Source organism: Ambystoma mexicanum, chromosome 6p (genome assembly GCF_040938575.1).
Source record: "Ambystoma mexicanum isolate Mex_15411 chromosome 6p, UKY_AmexF1_1, whole genome shotgun sequence".
NCBI classification, from domain to species: domain Eukaryota; kingdom Metazoa; phylum Chordata; class Amphibia; order Caudata; family Ambystomatidae; genus Ambystoma; species Ambystoma mexicanum.
In genome coordinates this window covers 1,366,912,062-1,366,926,998 of record NC_090935.1, presented here as the reverse complement: position 1 = coordinate 1,366,926,998, position 14,937 = coordinate 1,366,912,062, and positions in this window count along the sequence as shown.

The following is a 14,937-nucleotide window of genomic DNA, read 5'->3' as shown; positions in this document are numbered from 1 at the left end:
TGTCTAAATCTGTCTTGAAAGACACCACTCACTATGAAAATATTTTCAACATAAAACAGATTATTCATCCACCAACCATCCCGAATATGTCTTTGGCTTCAAATGTATCTAGGCAACAAACAAAAACACACACACACACACAAACGAGAAAATGTCCTGCGCGCTTCACATTTATTGATTTTGCAGTGCCATCTAGTGGTCTAGCGAAGTAGCGCCGCCATTACAGTCTGAAAATAACATCTCATTGTGATCACATACACAATGTATGAATTATTTGTTCTGTATTCAGAAGGTGAAATTGTTGTTAACAACAATAATATACATACATTACAAACGTGTTAGTACTTCAAGGCATTGTAGCATAGTTTTGTTCATACGAAGGTTTTGAACAGTGTTGCAGACACGTGCAATAATGTTGGCGATACCTTGTACGCGACTGATACATTGCTGCGCCATCCCAAAGAGCCTAAGGAGACCCGAATGTGTGGACACTACATCAGGAGTACGAATTTGTTTACAATGTTCTTACCAATTGGAAAGTCCTAGGCACGCGGCAGGCCCGACTCTCTCACTCAGTCCGACACTTGATTGTTTTGTGTGTTTCCTCTCCTCTCATCCCTCTGAATGCAACTATCGTCCCAATCAATCATTTCAAATCAACCTTCACAACACCATCGTCTCTCTAAAGAAGGGTTAACAGGCCTGTGCCCGAAACACCTATTCTCGCCCTCCTATGCTACACTCCAAAAGGACTGCTGCAGCTGTACATACACCTGGGATATTGCTGTTACTATTGCTGTACAGAGTCTTGCAATATTACTGCGACTAATGCTGTAAACGATCCGGTGATGATATTGCTGAACATAGCCATGCAGTTTGTTGCTACACATAAACATGTGAAATTATTGCTAGTTGCGATCAATGGGGCTCATAACGAGTTCTGCAGTAATGCGGGGGTATTCTGCCGCAGCAGAATTACAGTTACCCCTTTGGTGTCGGGCGGAATTACTGCTGTATTACAATGTGGCAGGAGCGCGCACCAACCATTGGCAGTGCCAAAAACCAGGTACATGATGGTAAATCTGCCCATATTTGGCGGAATTACCATTAACACCTGAGGATTTACCCCCTGGTGGAAATAACGTCACCGCAGGAAAAGGAAGTACTGCGGCAGCCATCTTTAAAAACACAATCCATAAAAAATCAACCTGTAGGAATGCCATCCATCCCCAGAGGCCAGCACAATCATGTCGGCCCGCAAAGGCCAAGTCTAAGGTTACTGATATGCGGGTGCGAAAACCCAAATTCAGTGATCATGAGCCGACAGTCCTAGCGGAGCAGGTGATGGCCCATTCTGAGGAACTCTATGGGTCACAAGAAGAGAAGACCACCCAGCAGCACAATAATGTCATCTGGGCAGACATTAGGGACAATGTGGTTGGTGTAGGCCATATGCCACGTGATGCAGACGACATGAAGAAGAGGTGGAGTTACCTCAAGTCCTGAGAATGTAGCCCGATTTCCAAACACTGCAGCGAGACAGCTGCCACAGGTGGAGGAAACAGTAGACCCTCTCCAACTGACCTCATGAGAGGGATGCTCAGCATCATCCTCCACATGTTGGGCCTGGAGTGTGCGGGTTCGGCGGAGGTCATAGCCAGCAGCCATGGAGAACCTGGTGAGTACATGAGTGGATGATGGCCCCATTGCAGAACAACCCTAATTGCACGTAGACAAACTGCCATGCATCCAGGCGACAGTAACACAGACAATGCATCACCCGTCCATGTGACACTAAAGGCCATTACATCATGAGTCATGGAAGCTATGATCCCCCTTAAACCACAAACAAGTAGGATGACATGGGCATGACGTACAAAACAAGTAGCATCAAACTGCAGGTAACAATGACTGTCACACATCTGTATTACGCATCACAACCACCTCTTGCCCGCGCACTGGTCACTCATGGATAGACACCACAGCAAGCATGGCACCAAACATGTAGCACATGCCAAGCAAAGTACACCACTGGCCATGTATCTCAAACCAACAACCAGTGCAACTGACCATTAGCTGCAAGCCCCCACCCCATGGAGACAATGTTCAACCTCATGTCCTCATGACTCCACCACACCTACCACGGCACCCTTCAGCTGACAGTACTACAGGATACTCAAGCAACATCTGTCCTGCCCCACATGCGCACATGTGACTTTATATGTCAGTGATGCACATTACTGCACGGTCCAAGCAAGGCATGACCCCCCCCCCACATTGACCATATGCATGCACATCAATCAATGATGTAAACTTCCATACTGTCAGACACATGAAGCATGCCCCCTGGAAGCCTAGCACCTTGTGACACCATAGTACACACTGTACCACATGACAACACACCTGACACATTTCCATCAAGGTATTGATACAAACTTTCATGTCTCCCAACAGGCACACAAGACACCCAGGAACACTCGGAAGGTGCCAGTACCTCGTGCACACTGGCCCCAGCAAGCACAATGAATGCCACAGGCTATGCCTTGGGCAGGAGTCTGAGTGTCACCCAAAGAAAAAATCTAAGGGGACAGTGCAGTCCACCTCCATAGCCACTGGCACACCGGCCACAATACAACCGCCTACTCAGGCCATTATGGAGGCTGCAGCTCCACCCACAACAGGGGCACCCCCCACTACTGCTGGGGACTCAGGAGTACTACACACCGGCCCGAGTGCTGACAACATACAGGCATGTGCCAGGCCAACTGCACCTGCTGCCACCGTGCAATTGGAATCTTCCTCTTTCAACTCCAATCCTGCATGTTCACCTGTGAGACAATTCTCACTGGTATCCTCTTGCCCATGCCGTCCTCCCCCTTGTCATCTCACCGTGCCCTCCACTCTGAGCAGTTAGCGGACACAGATAACCATGCAGAGCAGGCAGGCCTGGCATCCAGCAATAAGGGTGTGGGCCCTCTAAGGAAGGCATGGTATCAAACAGTAAGACAGACACAAGTGATCACACTCAAGGGTGTTTATTGAACTTCAATTGGGTTTGAAAAACACCTATCTAATCCCAAATCTAAAGATTTCAGCAAGCTACGACCATCAACTAATAATAACACAGTCCTAGACGTGTCTGTCAAAATAAAAGGGCATATACTAATAAAGCTATTGCCAATCCTTACTTCTAAATACAAAAAGTGTGGGAAACAATGTTATGCAAAAGAAAAGTGCCCAAGAAATGACATGTCAGGATATTCAAGCCATTGGCTTCCCTTCCCCACATTTTCAGCATGGGACAAGACGGCACACCCAAGCATAGCACACTCTGTGGATTCTCTAGCACGAGGATGTAGTTCAAAACTTCAATATCAGGGCCTTCTGTGCCAAACTCCCTTTGCCATTCAAAGTCTTTTATTTCAGAGGGCCTGACTCAACACGACAATCATTAAAGTTAATTTCTCCTTAGGATTTCACAAATACAACATCTCGGGTGATTTACTGTTCACCCCGGGTCCCCCTCTGCCGAGCCCAGACCGACTTTAACACAAAACCTTCAATTGATCTCCCTCTGCTTGACTTGGGCCAAAACTTATCTACTTTTCCAAACTTTCTCTATTTCAGCAAGACTTTCAACTTTGCGTTGAATTTAACTTGGCCCGTCGACGGACCCCTTCGATTCACAATTACTCGTTCTCTTCTTCATATAACCTTTTTCTCACTTTCACTTTCGCCACTTCTCAGCTAGATACCTCACAGAGACCTTTGATTGAGCACCCACGCGGTGCCGGACCACTATGTCAAAGTGTCAAAGGTATTGCATCTTGCTTTTAGAGTTCAGTCACTCATCAGTGTTCAACTTCACTTCTGTCTCTTATCACACACGCTTTAACAATGTTCGTTCCAGAGCTTGCCATACAATGTTGCTACTTGCAACCTTGGGTTCAACACAGACCGGTCTTGTATTTGTCTTCCCAACTCACCGCTGTGTTGACTCCATGGATGCTGCTTTGTTCTTGGAGTCAAGGATAGAACCACGGCGACTTGTGTTTCTCCCCACCTTGATTATTGACACTGTAGGACCCCAGGGATCTTTGACAAACAATGCAGGAGTCTTCAGCCTGATTTCCTGGCATTAAGCTTTCTATTCTTGAGGCTTCTGTAAAGTAACAGTTCCTTGTCGAAAAGGTCACGGGAACTTCTCTCCTTGTGATCCCCTTCTGTTTGGCTGTCTTTCGTCTCACGTTCAGCTGCCATCTCAAAACAGCTGTTTCCTCGTGTGCTTTGCCTTGCTCTGAGTGTTCTCCCGTGCTCCGCCTTTTATCCGTGTGGGGAAGCTTAATGGAAGTGTGATGGTCAGTAATTGCCTGACCTCACCTGACCATTGTATTGGGAGACATCAGGTATACTGCTAGTGTGTTAGTCTGTCATAACGAGCTGTCTGTGAGAAAGTGTTCATGTTGTAAAAGGGGGGGGGGTTGAGTTCCTATATATCCTACCTGGTAGGATGGGGGTAAAGGTGTTATAGGGAAGGGGATACCACGTCTCATCATCCGGTGTCCCACTCCCACTCCCCAAAGACCCCTCACCCTGGTGATCCTCCCGCACTGGACCACCCCCAGAAACTGCCTCCAAAAGTGATGGTCGTGTCCTGTACTGGTGGGTGAGACACCTTCTGGTTTCTCACTGCCCCAACCATCTCCTGAGCCAGTGCAAGGCCCCACATTGCAAGCCATTTGGGAACAGATGGACAAAATCGAGGAACAGCAGGCTGAAATCCGCACCATTGCACAGGAGTAATTGTGCCATCCAAAGACTATGCGTGATGTGAACCAGGGGGCCTCCAGGCAGTTGGCCACATCCATTGACCAGCTGTGCCGGAATACAGTGCACAGGAATGCAAGTAAGAACCTCATCAGCCAGAGGGCGAGGGAGCTTGCAGAAGACATCTCAGCCTCACATGAGACCATGGCCAGAGGAATCAATCAAACCATGCAACACCTCTGGGGCAGTGAGCCAGTCGGTTCCGTGTCAGCCATCCCTACTTAGGGGTCATTGACCAGCACGCCGTCCAGGTGCTCCTAATGCTGCATGTCTCGTGCTCGCCTGCCTGCGCAAAAAGGGGACAAGTGGAAGCACTAATGGTTCAGCACAATGGACAGACTGAGGGGGTGGGTGATGGTGTTGGGGATCAAGGTGTGGGGTGGGTGATGGTGTTGGGGATCAGGGTTTGTTAATTTGAAAATAAATCACTGTTGTCTTGATCATTTGTACAGTGTTTATTCTATGGTGGTGATACATGTGCATTCAGGTGAATCATCAGTGATGTCGCAGGTGCCTATGTGCCAAGTAAAGATACATTGTCCATGAGGTTCTGACTGACCATTTGTCCTTCCCTCACCTCCCCAAGTATGTCCTGAGGTGCCCTGTATTCACCTGCAACGTCTTCCTCATCAGAGTCAGGGCGGGAATGGTGCTCATCTGGACGCATTTGCATGTTCCTTCATATTCACACGTTGTGCAACTTAGCACATATGACTATGATTTTACCCACTTTCTCGGGGCTGTACATGAGTGCACCACCTGTGTGGTGGAGGCACCTGAATCTAGCATTCAGAAATCCGATGGTGCGCTCAATGCATGTTCTGGTGCTCTTGTAGGCCTAATTATAGGCAGTCTCCTGCGGTGCACATGGGTTTCTCACAGGTGTCATCAGCCCGAGTCACCTACAAGAAATTGAATGTGCAGTGTTAGACATGGTGGTTTGTGTGTCAAGGTACATGTTTTTGGGCCTATTGTGCCATTGTTCTATGTGCGCTCATCTGTGCATGTGGATGATGCACCTTGCATCCTTGCATCAATTGTGGTGGTGGTGCATTGGGCTACTGAGTGCACTTGCAGTCATTCACAGTGTATGCAACATCATTCATCCTGTATTTGTCTATGTGCTGATGTCACCCATGCAGTTGACAGTTTGGAAATGGCGCTAGGCCATGTAACAGCCTATGACCATGCATTGACAGGGAATTGCTTTGACATGTGCCTTGCTTGGTGTCCGTGATTGTGTTCTGCTACCTTACATGCCAGGATGTCCCGTGGAGTCATCAGAGGTCAGTATGTGTACTGGGCTAAGTCAGTCATTGCTCATCGCCTGTTCATTGCTTTATTTGGTGATAGGACTTGTAGTTGGGTCACATTACTTCTCGTTCTGTTCTCCATATATGTCACAGTGCTATGTCTTTGTCAGATTGACTACTACTACTTGCCCACAAGCCAGGTAAACTGCCCTCTGTTTGTTTCCATGTACGCTGGTTGGGTGCGGTTCATCAATATAATGGCATTATGTGCGGCACCAGGGTATCGGGCGCAGCAGTGGCTGATTGTGAGGCGGGCATCACATTTCATCTGGCCATTCATGGAATGGAACTGTATGCCTGCTCCATTGCCAGGGGGTATAGGGCACTAATGCCACATGTGTGCAATCCATTGCTGCTATGGTGTTGGGGCAATGGCGTAGAAACATTCCTTTGCTGCGCACACATGTGCCTAGGTGGTGGGCATGGAGATGTGCTGGTGGGCATGCCTCATGGGCGCATCCAGGATGTGTTCCGGCACCTCTGAGAAAGTTGGCTGGGACATCCCATGAAGTGTCCCAACAGTGTGCTAGAATCCGTCTGTGGCACAGAATCGTAGGACGGACACATGCTTTACCAGGGGAGATGTCAGTTCTGATTGTGATGGTGATCTGGAGATCAGCCTGGATCATTGGGAGCAGGTCAAGGGGAAGGGGTGGATATGTGGTATGGGTGCCCTCCGCAGCACACGTCTCCTGTGCCTATGTGGTGCCTGTTTCCTTCCCTGCTGGGGTCTTGCATGCTACTGTAGCTGGATGATTAGTAGCAGGTTGTGGATTCCATAATCGATGTTCGCTTGTGGCTGCATGTGGCTTGGATATGTGTTTTGGGAAGGGGTGGGCCTTATATACTTCTCCTGTGTCGATCATCTGATGCCCCTGTGGCACCTGTATGCATTTACCTCCACTATGTAGGTGAAGGTAACTGCACTGTGTTTTTTGCTGAATTACTGCTTATTGTAGGCAGTAATTCAGCTTTATTTCCACTTGTAAAACAGAAATACCATTTTATTTCTGGCAGTAATTCCTCTGACGGAATTAACCTCTGCACTAATTCCGCCACATCTTGGAGGAATTACCGCCGGTGGCCGGAAGGCATTAATTGAAATAGTGGTAAAAGTGGTGGTAATTCCTTTCCTGCCACTTTTACCACTTACCTCCATACTTGTAATGACCCCCAATGTGTTTTTCCCCAAAGCTAAATGCAAGAATCTGAGTGCTACTGATTTTTCTACTTACGTGTGCATGTACCCATTCACTCCTTTGTGGGTGGGGAGAATATTATGTTGATTTCCATTTACACTAGCTGGTTAGGCCATGTTATATTGTGTTGAGGTTTCATTATAATGTTCTGCTTTAAATGTCTAGTGTCCAAGCTCCTTGCAAGCAGCCATAAGGCAGCAGGTAGCACCCTCTTAAAAACGCAACAACAAGAAAGCAGAAACAGAAGGTAGAGCTCGAAATATAATCTGTTAACTAGATCCTAGACCCCTGTTTTGACCACATTCGCATGATGCCCTCTTTTAGAAGGACACAGTAACTGGAGGCCACAGCGAGAAGGCTAGTCAAAGGCTGGATTATGTAAATTAACTCCCATAAGCACCCAGCCTCAGTCTAAGAGGATCCTTGCCTTACACTCTAATATGACATTCCCATAAATGTCTAGGCAGGAGTCAGGAACCTGCAGGAAGCCTGGACCAGGGCTTCTCCTCCCAGGGATGCCATGGTCGAAATCCCACCCTCCGTTAAATGTGCCCATTTTTCCTTCCAGCTTTCCCATCGATAGAACATGGCTGTTCACAGATGGTCAGGGTTTAAGGGAGTAAGTAGAAGGGCTTTTGCCCACTGTGTTTCCTTGGGCATGGTTGCTACATTTCCTGCCTCACCATGACACTGTGGAGGGCTCTGAAGCCTGACCACTGCTGAGTCAAAGACAGGCTTTGTGTCTTTAATCGCTCAGCCTAATAACTCAAGCCTAGGGTTCTGGACAAGTATATTTAATAAAGATCCTTGGGGAAACCATGATATGGATGAAGAAACTCAAAAAATCAGAGGTTGTTTTTGCTCGCTTTTCAAGGAGCTTTTGCAAACTTGGCAAAGTCGGATTTCTAACATTCAATCCCTCCCCAAACCCCAAGTGAGGCTTCTTGTTGACTCCCCACATTAAAGGAAATTGGCGCCACCGGTCAAAGGGCCTTTGGTGGCTGGTAGCAGTGAGCGGAGAACAGGGCCATCTTAAAAAATGTTGGGGCCTGGGGCACAGACACCTTTGGGGCCCCCTCCACTGAACCAATGGGATTACATTAAATGAAAAATATTTGGTTGCGCCCCACTCATCGTATTTACAACTCATACTTGATTTGCTGCTTTGCAGCGATCAAAATAATCACGGGCACTCCCTCTCTTTCCCAATACCCTCTTCATTCTTGCTGTAATCTGATTGATAAACAAGTAGCATTTCAAGGCCAACATTAGCAGTCAACGACAAGGGTAGCATAGGTAGAGGGCACTTTTCATCAATAGCAGGCACGAGGAAGGGGGAGCGGCCATAGTATAAATGCAGAACACAGATCACATGAAAAAGGTGCACATAATCCAGAATCGACAGATTACTCAGATTAGGTGTCTAAAAGAATGAAAAAGTGCTCAAGCATGGACACAGGAGACCAATTGAAAGCAAGGAGAAAGATACAGATACCATAGCATAGCTAATGGATGAAGATTAGAAGCTACCAGGAACGAGTCCATATTCAGGCATACTGAGATTAGAAGAGGGACATGGATTTCAAGAAGTGTTGCAATTAGAGAGCAAAGTAGCTCTGGTGTGCAATATATCAATGCTCACTATTATTACAGCAGAAGTAACACTATAGGCAGTGAAACCATGAGTGAGGCTTTTTTGACGATGAAACCCTGAGAACAAAATCCCTCTGAAGGGTGACAATTTCCAAAGGTTTCGGGACTGGTCATTTTGACAGGTTAGGCTATACGAAAATTAAATGAGATGACCAGGATCACACATTGGTTAAGAGGTGAGGCTAGGATTTGCACACCCTATGTAATGTCTGCACTATACCATTTTATTTTCCATTTCTTACCATGAAGTAAAATAATACCATTTTATAGAACTGACCTGAAAAGTTTCCAGTTCACATAATCCAACAGGACAATTTCTAAAAACAAAATGTTAAAGAAGCATATTATGCAAAATGGGAATGATTCTAGCTTTATTGTCTGCATCATTAGGGGAAGTATATAAGTACCAGCGTTTTAGTTGATGGGATCCTAATAGATTTTTATCTAGGTTTCTGTTTTGTATTTTAAAGCTTTAAATACGCCCATAACACAGGCTTCTTTAATTGTAATTATAGGCGTATAGAAAAACCTTTGCATTGTACAAAAGGGAAAACCGTTTTTTGTGTCAAATAAGCAGACCTTAAAATATGCCTGCCCGAGGCCTGTGATGTCTGGTCCACTATCTTCTCTAGAACCCCTCCTCCTCTAGAACGCTACAGGAGTTGTACTGCAGTCAATCCACAAACTATGCATGCCAAAGTGAACACAGAAATCAGAGCAGAATGTTCCTGTCAACAACAGATACCAAATAGGCTTAGAATCTCAGCAGCGTGTCATAAAAGGTGCTATTTAAGTTTGGTGAACAACGTAAGTGATTTCTTTAGATATGGCAGACTTGTGGGGCCCCCTCCAAAGTGGGGGCCCAGGGCACATGCCCCTTTTTGCCCTCCCATAGACGTCTCTTGCGGAGAATGTGTACTTGCCTGCTGTTCCAGCCTTCTGTTTGGCTAAGCACCCTTTCTGAGGTGCGAATTCCAGACATAATCCATGGTGCGACAAGCACACCTCTATAGCTAGCTCTCCTTTCAGTGCTGCGCCCCATAGAATACAATTGAGTCCCACAATAAATTCAGTCCTATTGAATACATAGTTATTCCACCTTTTCCTTCTCATTCAGTTTATGTCTGGCTTCTTCACTTCACTTTATAAATATAATAGAAGTGGTTTATCCAGAGCCTATCATCAACATTTGTTGAAAACTCCTTTGATTTATATTTATACATGGGCCCTTTTGCCACCATAACCCAAAATGTAATAGAATTGTTGCTAGCCGCAGCGTCCTGCTGTTCGTCCCATGCCAGCTGTTCTTCCCATGCCAGCTGTTCAAGCTCAATCTTCCTCTAAGGCGGTTATATTTTTAAAATGTTGCCCTCGCCTTCGAAATATCCAACCTCCTAGCCTCTGGATTTTTTAAAGTTCCAAGGAGATTTTCCTTATCGACCCTAGATTCCTCATTAAACCTACCACGCTGCAACCCTCTTATGAATATTCCCGCAGTAGACTTAACAATTAAATCAAAGAATTTCAAGATGGTCTAGGGATCTGATGCATCATTAAAAATATTCTCAAAATAAGACAAATTAGGTGCAATCAAATCATGATGTATAAGATTTTTATCTACATGCTCCCACTTTACTCTTCTGTTACTGTTAAGATTAGTTTCTACCAAGTGTGGGATTTTATTGGAGGCCTTGTTAAAAAAAAAACTCCCCTTTAGAAACAAAGACACTGGGTGATGGTCACTGAAAACCTCTTTCACAACCTTAAAGTCTTCAATAATGTTCCACTTATTGGTGGAAATACAAAAATAATCTATAGTAGTCGCACCTTGATGATTTTTAAATGTGTGCTGACCAGGGCTATCCATGAGGACCCGACCATTTACAGAAAGCAGTCCCCACTCTACAAGCCAAATGCAGAGCTGTAGTCCTTTAGCACATGCCAAGCGACCAGCATTATAGGTTTCTTAATACCCAATGAAATTTTCTTATTCTCATCTAACAGATCAGATACCAGGCCAATTTTAGATCAGATATTGCCAATTTTCACATTAAAATCACCCCCCACTATCAATAAGTGATTAGGGTTTCTGACATGAATGCATACAAAACCTCTAAACCTGTGGACATTGCACATTTCTGAGGGCTATTATAAAAGTTGGCTGGTTCCTCTGTCCATTGTCAACATCATGGTGACTGTCTCCCACCCAGCCCGACCCTAGAGGTCAGCAATGCCCCGCTCCAGCTTCCCATTTGCAATCCCATCTCCCGTGCCCTCCCACCAGCCCTGATTGGCTATTATGACTTGTTGTGCTTCGAGGGCCTAACCCCAGCACAACCGCTTCCTGAGCCATTCCGACCGTGGCCATCAGGTAAGCGCTAGTCCCCTGGTTCCTCTGCCCATTGTCAACATCATGGTGCCTGTTTCCCACCCGGCCCGACCCTCGAGGCCAGCAATGCCCTGCTACATGTCCCCATATGCAATCCCGACTCCCGCACCCTCCCACTGGCCCTGATTTGCTATTATGCCTTGTTGTGCTCCGAGGGCCTAACCCCAGCACAACCGCTTCCTGAGCCATTCTGACTGTGGCCATCAGGTAAGCGCTAGTCCCCTAGTTCCCATGCCAATTGCCAACATCATGGTGCCTGTTTCCCACCTGGCCTGACCCGCAAAGTCAGCAATGCCCCGCTCCAGCTTCCCATTTGCAATCCTGCCTCCCGTGCCCTCCCACAGGCCCTGATTCGTCCACCCCTCCTTATCCTAGACATGACACAGGCAGCCCTCTGCCCGTGCAGCCCCTGCAGCTAAGGGCCCCAAGGCAAAGGGCAGCTCCAACAATGGCGGCTCCAAACAGTGTCTGTAGGTGTCAGCAGGGGAAGCCAGCGACCACCCGTCAACCAGCCACCAAAGTAAGTGTGGCATGGTGGGGAGTAGAGCAATTACTCTACTCCAGAAAGCCCTGTCACTCTACAATACCTTACCTCAGAAATATCGCTTGCCAGGCGAATGTCACCTGCATCACTCTCTTAGGGAACACTCTACACTAGCAACCACCCATCATAATTTCACTCTCAAGTATAGGTATATTGAACCATCTATGTCTACTATATACTAAACTTACTGTACTATATCCTGAGACCTGCTGCATTATGAAACCTAGGCATCTCTCCAATTATACAGGACCTTCAAATCTAGGCGCAGCCTCCGTCTTCATATATGGTTAATACACCATTAATCTGCGTCACACCCAGACAGCATTGTGAATGTTAGCAAATGCCACACTTAGTTAGAATTGTGGACTTTGGCCTACGTCACATCTAGACAGGATTTTGAATGCTAGCAGATACAACACTTGGATAGAATTGTGAACGTTAAGTATATGCCACACTGAGATAGAACCGTGGACATTAGCCTGCGTCGCATCTAGACAGGATTTTGAATGTTAACAGATGCCACACTTAGATAGAATTGTGAACATTAGCAATGGCCACACCTAAATAGAATTGCTAATGTTGAGTAAATGCCACACTTAGATAGAATTAAGAACGTCAGCAAATGCCACACTTAGATAAAATTGTGAATGTTAAGCAAACACAGACTCTCAAATCTAGGTATAGCCTCCCCCTTTGTCTATTTTATGGTGAAATGTAATGTATTTGGATACCTGGGCCTCTCTCCTGCTCTGCAGGACTGTCGAATCTTGGCGTGGCCTCCGTCCCTTTCTGTTATATGTTGAGACCCACTTATTGTGGAACCTGGACTTTTCTCCCACTGTGCTGGGCTCTCATATCTGGGTATAGCCTCCACCTTTGTCTGCTATATGGTGAAACGTAATGTTTTGTGAAACCTAGGCCTCTTCACGTGGCTGAATTTTGAGACCTAGGCTTGTTGCAAACTATACAGGATTATCAAATATAGGTGTAGCCTCCATCGTTGTTTTATTGTAAGATTAAACCTACTGCATTGTGTTACCTAGGCCTCTCTCCCACTATACAGGATTCTGAAATCTAGGTGTAGCCTCCACCTCTGTTTAATATATACAGATACATGCTACAGTTTGAAAGCTAGGCCCATTGGTATAGGATTCTCAATTCTAGACCTGGACATATATTGCCCCAGCCAAGCAGTCCCGCAGCCTATGGTACATATAGTTTCACACCACTAGTGTGAACACAGGTCACAGGCACCGCCAAGCATCCATGCATGATAGAATGCGGCTATGGCCAAGCACATCTGGTCTAGTGCACACATAGCCGTCCAGACTGAAACACATGACATACCTCAACACCTCTGCCACTAGCATGCAGCGACCACCGCCTGAAAGGAAACTGGCATAGCTGGCCTCACATAGACTCTCTCAACAATAGCAATCTATCTCTAACCCTCAACAGCACCCACCCATGTGTCTGTCCTCTCTTGGGCTGCTTAGTCGAGCCTTTCCAGCCTCCCAAGTCCTAGAATGGCAAACATGCATACACACATCTCCTAAGCTAAACTCCCTAGAATTTCCAACCACATCGACTACGATTACCAAGGATGTTCAACCGTGGAAAAAGCGCATTGAAGCCACCCAAGAGGGGAAAGAGCGCTATATAAATAACCAAATACAATACAATATTCTCACCCTTCTGTGAGACCATAGTTCATAACATTTTGAATTAGTAACAACATCCTTAATTACAAAATGTAGCAATGTTTTAATAAAAATAGTTAATCCCACAAAACACTGTCCCTTAGCATTTTTTTTTTTTTAACAAGTTTGATTTAGTCATAGAGAGCAGCTTCATGTTACAACGATTATGGTTACATTTGTGCTTTTTGCATACATATGTCAATTACTGTTCACCCTTTGTTACATTTTTCACAGTTCAGTTACTCCCACAGTTTTACATTTCTTCCCTAACAAATGTCCCATACCCTCCACAAATACCCCACCCTTTACTCCCAATTTGATATTAGGTGGTTTCAGTGTCCTTTTCCTATTCAGAGGTTCTCGTCCTGCCCCTGTGGGCAGTCTTTTACCTGTTTTCTGGAACTCAACAAACGTGAATGTTCTTAAAGGAATAGTGCGCTCAGAAAATATTATTAGCTAAAAAGATAGCCAATAATGAAAAATATATATACAAAATATTTTTTTAAAAAGTCCCTATGTAAAGTAGTGAGCAAATGAAGCTCAAACTTAAAAATGGAAAGCACTAGTGGGCATCCATTCTGTGAAATGGATGCCTCCTGTGCTTGCCCTTGCGGCACTAAGGAAGCAAAAGCCATCCACCTGTAATAAACAAAAGCTACCACTGGGTGGCTTTTGCTTCATTGGTGCCGGAGGACGAAGACCAGAGACAGCAGGCAGGAAAGCTGCATCTTGGTAAGTGCTTATTTCTTAAACACTAGCTGCATTTTCTTTTCTAAGTTTTCCAGGCTGGAGGAGCCCGGAAAACTTAGAAAGAAAAACACGGCTTTTAAAACGTTGTATTTATGTTTGCGGTAGCTTCAGCTTGGAGCCCACTGGGCGTTTTTTAATACAACCGCGCTGTGTTCTGCCTGCCGTGGCTATCACTTTGAGTCTCCCGGGCACTCCTGAGGTAGCCCGGGAGACTCAAAGTGATAGCCACGGCAGGCAGAACACAACGCAGATGTGTTTAAAAATGCTGCAGTGTTTCTGCCTGCAGCAGCTTTCACTTTGAGTCTTCCGGCTTCCCCGGGGTTAGGAGAGCCCAGGAGACTCCACACGAAAGCCGCCGCAGTCAGAATAACAACCTTGTTGTATTTATGATTGCCATGGTTTTCCAACTACGGCAATCACAAATACAACATTGTCGCGCCTCTGCCTTTTGCCTTCATTTTACGTTTTCTGTGCTTCCCTGGGCTTGGGGAGCACGGAAAACGTAAAATGAAAGTGAAGGCAGCCTCCTCAGCTCTGCTCTGGCTGCAGTAAGCAAAAGCTC